The 9,120-nt window shown below is 43.9% G+C and overlaps 1 long non-coding RNA gene across 1 annotated transcript; it reads right to left on the bottom strand.

Moving 5' to 3' along the window:
• Positions 1-910: 910 nt before the first annotated feature.
• Positions 911-7,698, bottom strand: LOC141582478 (uncharacterized). Its single transcript, XR_012515328.1, has 3 exons — positions 7,655-7,698; positions 7,244-7,345; positions 911-1,569 (listed from the first exon to the last, which is right to left on the bottom strand). It is a non-coding gene; the product is annotated as an uncharacterized LOC141582478 (long non-coding RNA).
• Positions 7,699-9,120: the final 1,422 nt, after the last annotated feature.

Raw genomic sequence — 9,120 nt, 5'->3', positions numbered from 1 at the left:
CTATTGTTGTTATTGCTGCATTATTATTATTAGTGGTGGAGGTTCTTGGCTGGCAATGCAATCCTAGCTGCAGATCTTTGCTATGGGGAAGAAACAGCATTTACTGATAATGCGTATAAAGTGCTTTGTATGGTCTCTGGCACCAAGTAAGCATTTAGTAAACTCACAGCAAATTTCTAAAGTAGAAATTTATTAGGGTACATTAAGTTGCTGTAATAGAGACACAAACTTTGTGACTCAAAGAAAAATAAATTTATTTCTCACTTATATTACAGTACCACATTGATATAGTTTGGATGTTTTGTCCCTTCCAAATCTCACATGAACCGTGATCTCCAGTGCTGGAGGTACGGCCTGGTGGGCGGTGTTTGAGTCATGGAGTGGATCCCTCATAGTTGGTTTGGTGCCATCTCCATGGTCATGAGTAAGTTCTCGCTGAGTTCACAGTAGCTATTGTTTAAAGAGCCTCACACCTCCTGTCCGCTCGTGCATGCTCTCTCACTCCCTCTCTCACTGTGTGATACGCCTCTTCCCCCTTTGCCTTCCACGATGATAGGAAGCTTCCTGAGGCCCTCACCAGGAGCAGATGCTGGAGCCATGCTTGTACAGCCTGCAGAGCAATGAGCCAATGAAGCCTCTTTTCTTTATAAATTGCCTAGTCTCAGGTATTCCTTTATAGTGATGCACGATGGGCTAACATACATGTGAATGTTCCAAGTGTTAGAGAAAACTTTTCAGACAATTTAGTTGTGAGCATGTACTAAAGTTTTAGTATGATCATGTGTAGAAGGGAAATGGACCTGAGAAGGCCACTTCCTCAATTCACTTTTGGCAGGGACATTTTATAGGAAAAGAGAATGGTTAGATAATTATTGTTAGACTAGACACAGAAAGAAAAGAAAGTCTGGTTAAAGGTCACTAGGTTCTTGATTGACAGTTGGCCACTGAGGGTGTGGGTAATTGGGCATGTAGGTAATTGGTTTTCCAGAGCAAACCTTAATCCCATTAAAGTTCACAGAAAATTGCTTAAGCATTTTATCAGGAATGGTAACTTCTCAGAAGAAGGTTATGAAGCAAAAAGATTTTTCTCTCCCAGGTCAAGTTTGCAACAATTTTGATCATGTTTTATTATGTTGCAAACCCGCCCTGCCCTGGATCACTCTGCCCATTCAGTAATTCAGGACGCTGGTTGACGGCAGCTTAGCTATTTTAAGTATTGGCTTCAATGTCCTTCTTGTCACTGTCAGCAGCCAATGAGAAGGCGAAAAAGAACAGGTCCAGAGGCAGACATTTCTTCTTAAGGAAGTGAACCAGAGCTGCTACTTCTGCTCATACATCATGGAGAACTTAGCTATGTGGCCAGCAAGCTGCACAGAGGGCTGAGAGACGCAATTCCTGGCTGGGCATCCGAGTCCTAGTTGCAGAGCTTTTACTGTATGCAAGGAATGGAGTTGGGAACAGCCAGTGGTCTCTGCCACGGCAAGGGTGTGTGCAGCCTTTTTGCTTCTGCTGCCCTTCTATAGCAGGAGTTGTTGAACTATGGCCTGCAGGCTAAGTCTTCTTCACAACCTGTTTTGTAAATAAAGTTTTATTAAAACCCAGCCATGCTTATTGCATATTGATTGTCAGTAGTTGATTTCATGCTGCAGTGACAGGAGTGAGTAGCTGAGATGAGAGCTCTTGAACTCCAAAACCTAAAATATTTACTGTTTGGCCCTTCATAGGAAAAGTTCACCAACCCCTGTCCTACAGAGGGTTCTGAACTGCCCACAAAAGGACAATTGCTGGGTCAAAGGGTACATGCATTTATAATTTTAGTAGATACTGTCCTTCATATTTGTACCATCAGTGTGTAAGATTGCCTGTTCTTCAACACAGAGTGGGCCAAGTGTGGTGGCTTACGCTTGTAATCCCAGCACTTTGGGAGGCTGAGGCAGGAGGATTGTTTGAGGCCAGGAGTTTGAAACCAGCTTGAGCAACGTAGTGAGATCCCCCTCTAAGAAAAAATAAAAAAATTTAGCTGGGTATATTGGCAAGCTCCTGCAGTCCTAGCTATACAGGAAGCTGAGGCTGGAGGGTCGTTTGATCCCAGGACTTTAAGGCTGCAGTGAGCCATGATTATGTCACTGCACTCCAGCCTGGACAACAGAGTCATACCCGTCTCTCTAAAAACAAGCCAGCAAACAAAAAACAGTTGATTCTAAACTTTTCCATGTGGTCAATTTGATTTATGAAAAATGGAACTTCACTATAGTTTTAATTGCACTTACATTATCATTACTATGGTTAAGTATTTCATATTATGACTAAAACTAACCATGCTTTAAAAGTATCTTTACTTTTCTATGGATTGTCTACTTATGTCCTTTGCTAGCAAATATTAAGTTGTTGATTTTACATAATTTTTAGGAGTTCTGTATATATTATGGAACTAAGCCAATTGTGATAGGAATTGCACAAATACACATAATTTTTTTGGCCACATATTCTTTTGACTTTGCTTTTGGAGGTTTTCAGTGTGCAAAAATGTCTTCTTTTTGTGCAAACTTAACGGTCTTTCTTCCATGACTTCTGATCTACGTGTCATGCTTAGAAGACCTGCCTCATTCCAAGATTGTAAAAACATCTCTTCTATTTTCTTCTATAATTTTGTGGTTTTTATTTTTTACATTTAAATATTTACTCCATCTGTAATTTATTTTGTTTTAAGTTTAGAGGAATGGATTCATTTTTTTCTCTATATGGCTATCCATTGTGTGAATGTATTTCTTTTCTTTTCTTTTTTTTTTTTTTTGAGGCGGAGTTTCGCTCTTGTTACCCAGACTGGAGTGCAATGGCGCGATCTCGGCTCACCGCGACCTCCGCCTCCTGGGTTCAGGCAATTCTCCTGCCTCAGCCTCCTGAGTAGCTGGGATTACAGGCACGTGCCACCATGCCCAGCTAATTTTTTTGTATTTTTAGTAGAGACGGGGTTTCACCATCTTGACCAGGATGGTCTCGATCTCTCGACCTCGTGATCCACCCGCCTCGGCCTCCCAAAGTGCTGGGATTACAGGCTTGAGCCACCGCGCCCGAGATCGCGCCATTGCACTCCAGCCTGGGTAACAAGAGCGAAACTCCGTCTCAAAAAAAAAAAAAAAAATATGCCTTTGTTGTATATTAAATTTCACTATGCTTTGGGGTCTATTACTGGAATATTCCATTGACATTTCTATTTATGGGGCAGTATTATGTTGCTTTAATTAATGTAGCTTTATATTGTATTTTAATATTTGGCAAGGCTAATTTTCCCTCATTGCTTTTTTTAAATGCAATTTTTCTGGCTAGTTTTACTTGTTTATTTTTCCATAAGAAAATAGCTAAAAAATACTGCTGATAATTTTTATTTGGAATGAATTAAATTTATATATTAACTTGGCAGAACTGTTATGATGTTGCTGTTGAGTTCCTAAGCATGAATGGAATCTACCTTTCTATTTGAAGAGTTTTTTGTTTTAAAATTACTATTTTAGTTGTTGACTGCATTTCTCTGATTGACATATTTCTGAGCCTGGACTACCTGATTCATTTCTTTCTTTCTTTTCTTTTCTTTTTTTTTTTGAAATGGAGTTTCATTCTTGTTGCCCAGGTAGTGGTGAGATCTTGGCTCACTGCAACCTCCACCTCTTGGGTTCAAGTGATTCTCCTGCCTTAGCTTCCCAAATAGCTGGGATTATAGGCATGTGCCACTACTCCCGGCTAATTTTGTATTTTTAGTAGAGACGGGTTTTATCACGTTGGGCAGGCTGGTCTTGAACTCCTGACCGCAAGTGATCAGTCCACCTCAGCCTCCCAAAGTGCTGAGATTCTAGGCATGAGCCACCAGGCCTGGCCAATTAATTTCTTAAGCTGACTTAAGTTACTGTTTTAATTGCTCAGATGTGACCTGTTCCACAAGTTCAGAAAGTCTGGGAGCTAACCACTTGCTTGTCCAATTTTATCAGTAGGGCAAACACATCTTATGGTAGGAAATGATAAATCTGTGGACTTTTATTGCAATCTGTGTGTTTCGAGGTGATTGCGTCACAGAACGGGCCAGGGAACCATGACACAGTGGGAGGAGAATGAGATCTGGAGCACAGATCTGGAAAAAGCATTTCAGAAAATTCAACCCCTGAAATGTGGAAAATTATTTCCATAGGCTGAGTTTTCAGGAAACACCCCCTGAGTTAGGATTTGTAAATTCCAAGGCACAGGCAGTAGCATGAAGTGAGAAGATGAAGGGAGGAGGGCCGATAGAGCGTGTGTCACAGAGTAGCTTATTTCTATGGGAAACAGCCCAGTTGCTCTCTGGATGTCTGGGAGAAAGTGCAGAAAAAGCCTCAGAGTTGCCCTGCCTAAAGGTCAAAGCCTCTGGGGTATTTACCAACTCCCATTTGTCACTGAAGACTGCTCTTGGTGCCATCAACTCCCAGGCACCTCTGGCTTGCCTTGAGCCTGAGTGAAGCTATGATTGGCAAAAGCCTCAGGCAGGGAATTGAAGACGCTCCCGGTTGGTAGTCATCAGTCTGCATGGAACAGTGAAGAAGCAGCTGTCTTAAAACAAATGTAAATTTCTGCATCCTAACTCACCAGCTACCAGTCTCTGCTGGAGGAGGATTGAGGCAGTTAATTTTTGGCTATTTATATAGTCTACACTACTTTCTCAGGAAGTTCTGCCTTCACACTCACCTGAGTGCGTATGTCTATGTTCTATGCCTTAAAACTCTCGCTTCCCATTCTCTCTCTCTCTCTCTGTCTTTAAATTTTAGACAGAGTCTCACTCCACCTAGGCTGGAGTACAGCAGCGTGATCACGGGTTACTGCAGCCACAATCTCCCCAGGCTCAGGCTGTCCTACTGCCTCAGCCTCCTGAGTACCTGGAACTACAGGGATGTGCCACCATGCCCGGCTAGTTTTTGTATTTTTTTTTTTTTTTGTAGAGATGGGGTCTCATCATGTTGGCCAGGCGGGTCTCGAACTCCTGGGCTCAGGTGACCCACCCACCTCAGCCTCCCAGAGTGCTGGGATTACAGGCATGAAGTACCATGCTCAGCATTCTTTTCCCATTGTTACTCCCACCACATTGATTCAGTACTTGTCTCAAAGTTAGCATTGTCTATGGGCTTGTCAATAACCCATGACTTGTTAGTAGAATTTGTCTCAATTCAAATAAGCAGAGCAGGCCAGACTCTTTTGGGGTATGGAATAGAGAAATAAAGTCCCCTTTACCAGTTAGCTGTAGGAGCTAGTATTAAAATAATGTTAACATATGAAAAGAAGAACACACGAATGTTGCAGAAATAATGAGCAACGTTATTATTAGAGGAATATGAAGAATGAAAAGGAGGGTTAAGAGGCTCAGCTCTAGATGTGCCTTGTTTCTGGCCTTTCCTGAGTGTGGTTCAAATTTTTCTGCTTTCCCGTGAGGTATATTTTTCTTTCTTTCTAATTTTGGGACAGGGTGTCCCTGTATCACCCAGGCTAGAGTGCAGTGGCATGATCATGGCTCATTGCAGCCAGTTTCCTGGGCTGAAGCGATCCTCCTGCCTCAGCCTCCATAGCACCACCAAGGCCAGTTAACATTTTTTTTTTTTTTTGGCAGAGACGGGGTTTTGCCATGTTGCCCAGGCTGATCTCAAACTCCTGGGCTCAAGTGATTCTCCTGCCTCGGCATCCTAAAGTGCTGGAATTACAGTTGTGAGCCACTATGCCCAGGTCCTATGAGGCATTTCTTTATCTTACAACTACCTCCACACTTTACTTGAGTTAATATGAGTGAGTTACTGTTATATGTCTTGGTGGAAAACACATTGTCAGAGAACCGGGGGAAAGTTCTCTAAGAAATGGAAGATAGTTCTTCCATATCTGCTGTCCCTCTCCCTCTGCCGTGTCTGAGGGCAGCACATCTGCGTCTCCTCCCTATCACTGCTGTAACTGCTATGAAAAGCTCTAAGAAAATAAAACCCTGAGAAGATGCTAGTCACTAAGTGGAACAGGCTCGCCTTTCCCAGAATAGGCAGTGATCACAGCATACAGCTCCCTCCATAAGGAAGCTGAATTTTTACCCTCTCAAGAAAAGAGAAAACCTGATTAAATCCTTTATAGTCGTAAGCCTTGTTCTTTATAAATCGGTTGTGACAGTAAGGAGGTTAGAGGGAGGAAGTTTTAGCAAATATCCTTTAGTGAAACTTGATGGAATCCTCTCACCTGGGTTTTTACTGACTGGAGCTGCACTGAGGAACACAGCGTCATCTACCATCCACAGAGGAAGGGGAGCGATCAAGTAAAAGCAGGCAAAATGAGTCAGGAGGCCTACTCCATCCCTTCACACTGAACACAATATGACTCACAATCACGCCACATTAAATAGATATCTAGAGCGACACCTCTAGATATTTATTGAACATCTTCCATGTGCAGGCTGTGTGCCGGGTGTTGGCAACACAGAAGTGAGTAAGGCAGACCTGTTCCTGTGCTAAGAGGCTAAGAGAATGTGAAGACTTGGGGGAAGAGGGACACTGATTTATGAGCATCTTAAGGTTACTGGAGGGAAGGGCACGAGAGCAGGTCAGGGAAGGCCTCCTCAAGAAACTTCTTTTGAAACCGAGACAAAGAATGAGCAGGGGCAAGGGCCTTCTAGGAATAAGGTTACTATCCAGAGGAAAAGGGCGTTCTCCTACCAGGCTTCATGTGATTTCTTTGTGCAGCGAATGCCCCACTTTTTACCTTCCACAGTGCTCTCCATTCTCAACAGCAGGTCACTCATTTTTGGAGGAGCAGGTAGTTTTTGATCACCTGTTTGTTCTCTGCGAGAGGTGCTGTCAGCGCCTGCATACCTCTCCTCAGCCTCCACATTGAACTTCTGCAGACGGCTTCCTCCCAGACCCACAGCCATCCTGCATCTGCCTGCATGGGTTTGTTATCTGCAGAGGCTATGGGGGCCACGTGGGGGCAGGCCAGAGGTGTGGGAGAGCTGACGGCCCTTGTGGATTCTCTACTGATGTGGGGCAAGAGTTGGAGGGTAACTACCCCAGCTTCCTCACCCTCCAGTGGGACAATTCTCAGCTGTGTTTTTTAAGTCTCTCGGAGGATCCCAAACGGGGCAGAGGACCCAGCTACCCTAGTAAGATGTCGGCTTTCCTCCCTGCCTGCCTGCCTTCTGTCTGACTTCCTCAAGGTGCATCCTGGGATCACCTTCATGAATGTGTCCTGAAATCCTCACCTCAGCATCTGCTTTGGACGGGAGCCACCCTGACAGTCTTGAAGCTCTACATGTTGTTTTCAAGCTGATCGTCACTATTGCGTCTGTTGCTTGCAGAGATTCCTGGGAGCAGAAAGGAAGGGGAGAGGGATTGAGAACTTACACTTTCAGATATCCTGCCCTCCTCATAATCATAAGGCTAGGGGTATGCTGTGTCTGTCTGTCGGATTAAAAGTAGATCCTCGTTAGCTATTGGAAAGTAGTGTGCCAAGAGGGGAAGAGGGATTACCAGTGTCATTATTACTGAGGAAAGAAGGAAGATAAAGATTACGGAATAATGTTTGGATTTAGTGAGGAGATCTTTGGTTACATACACTAACATGGGCTATTTTCCTGGACTGTTGGGGCAAAACACATATTGGAATGACTTACTGATCATCTCTGCTTGTTTTTGTCTTCCTGCTTCTTACACAAACACGAAGTCACTGGAAGCAAATTTGTCTAGTTTGGTTCTTTAGTAAGTGGAGATCAAAACCAAAGATCAATATCATCTGACAGAGGGTGGCCATGAGCCAGCATTCAAACATCTACCCAGTTCCAACCATCCTCTGATTCCCCTCTTCTTACCGTCACCTCCTGGCAGTGGGCTAGGATGAAACATTAACTTTTAAAAATAGAGTTTTGCATGGGAAATAAAGGGAAGGGATAATGTACTTGATTTTCTTTTCATACTGCCTGATTGTCTTCAAGTAACATCAAAACTTGTAACTACAGCTTAGAAGGCAGAAAAAAAAAAGTGATTCTCTTCAGGAGGCTGTAAGGACATCTGTCTCAGTTCTCAGTGATTCTTTTTTTTTTTTGAGACAGAGTCTCACTTTGTCACCTACGCCACTTCCCGGGTTCAATCAATTCTCCTGCCTCAGCCTCCCAAGTAGCTGGGATTATAGGCATGCACCACCACACCCAACTAATTTAGTACTTTTAGTAGTGAATGTTTTCTCCGTTTGGTCAGGCTGGTCTCAAACTCTCGACCTCAGGTGATCCACCCACCTTGGCCTCCCAAAATGCTGGGATTACAGCTGTGAGCCACTGTGCTCAGCCCTGTCTCAGTAATTCTAAGCAAGCCTTCTCTAGAAGTCTTATGCTGAAAAGTAAAGAACAGGGCAGCAAACCCAAGGGGATGAGCCCTGACCTGGGAGTCTAGGGACCCAAGCTTGGGTACTATAACAGAGTCATTCCCTATGTGATCTGGGGCAGGACACTCTTTTTATGGGCCTTGGTTTCCTCATCTATGAAGTAGTGAGGTTGGACTAAGTGGTATTTGGCACCAAGATTGTAGTGTAATCTATTTCATCAACTGCATTGGCTGCAAGCTCTTCTCTCAGGGCCCGCCTCAGGATCTCGGTCAGGTGGGGGAAGTGGAAAGAGGGGTGGGCTCTTATTCATTCACAGATAGTCCTGGGAGCCTACTGTGTGCCAGGGTCTGTTCTAGGCATTGAGGGTGAAGAAGTGAACAAGAGTCTCAACTACCTACCCTGATTCAACCAAAGACGGGCTTAAATGAAGGGAAGGTTTGGAGGTTTTTTTTTTTTGGGAGATGGACTTTCACTCTTGTTGCCCAAACTGGAATGCAGTGGTGTGATCTCAGCTCACTGCAACTTCCGCCTCCCAGGTTCAAGCAATTCTCCTGCCTCAGCCTCCTAAGTAGCTGGGATTACAGGCGTATGCTACCACACCTGGCTAATTTTTTGCATTTTTTTGGTAGAAATGGGGTTTCACCATGTTAACCGCACTGGTCTTGATCTCCTGACCTCAGGTAATCCACCCGCCTCAGCCTTCCAAGGTGCTGGGATTACAGGCACGAGCCACTATGCCTGGCCTTTTGTTTGTTTTAAATA

The sequence above is a fragment of the Saimiri boliviensis genome, chromosome 20 (genome assembly GCF_048565385.1).
Source record: "Saimiri boliviensis isolate mSaiBol1 chromosome 20, mSaiBol1.pri, whole genome shotgun sequence".
Classification (NCBI taxonomy): Eukaryota; Metazoa; Chordata; class Mammalia; order Primates; family Cebidae; genus Saimiri; species Saimiri boliviensis.
Note: the sequence above shows the minus strand (reverse complement) of the source record. Positions and strands in the feature narration are given on the sequence as shown.